Source organism: Malania oleifera, chromosome 7 (genome assembly GCF_029873635.1).
Source record: "Malania oleifera isolate guangnan ecotype guangnan chromosome 7, ASM2987363v1, whole genome shotgun sequence".
Lineage (NCBI taxonomy): Eukaryota > Viridiplantae > Streptophyta > Magnoliopsida > Santalales > Ximeniaceae > Malania > Malania oleifera.
In genome coordinates, this window is record NC_080423.1 from 79,934,480 (window position 1) to 79,934,823 (window position 344).

The 344-nt window shown below is 29.9% G+C and overlaps 1 non-coding gene across 1 annotated transcript; it reads right to left on the bottom strand.

Moving 5' to 3' along the window:
- Positions 1–271: 271 nt before the first annotated feature.
- Positions 272–344, bottom strand: TRNAK-CUU (transfer RNA lysine (anticodon CUU)). The gene has a single exon. It is a non-coding gene; the product is annotated as a tRNA-Lys (tRNA).

The following is a 344-nucleotide window of genomic DNA, read 5'->3' on the forward strand; positions in this document are numbered from 1 at the left end:
TTTTTATTATAATAATTTTGAATATGTATTATTTTACAGTTTTATTATTTTAATTATATTTTTATATATTATTTGACTTAAAGAAAAAAAATAAGCATTCTTTAATTAATTTAATTTTTATAAATATTAATCAAATAAGTTGTTATTACAATATCAGTATTAATATTATTTTTAACCTAGAAGAACAGTGTTGTGGAGACACTGAGGAAGGCAGAGCTGCAGTTCCTAGGAAGCCACATTTTAGTTTTAGTCAAAATGCAAAAATTGAAGACGCCCACCGTGGGGCTCGAACCCACGACCACAAGGTTAAGAGCCTTGCGCTCTACCGACTGAGCTAGACGGGC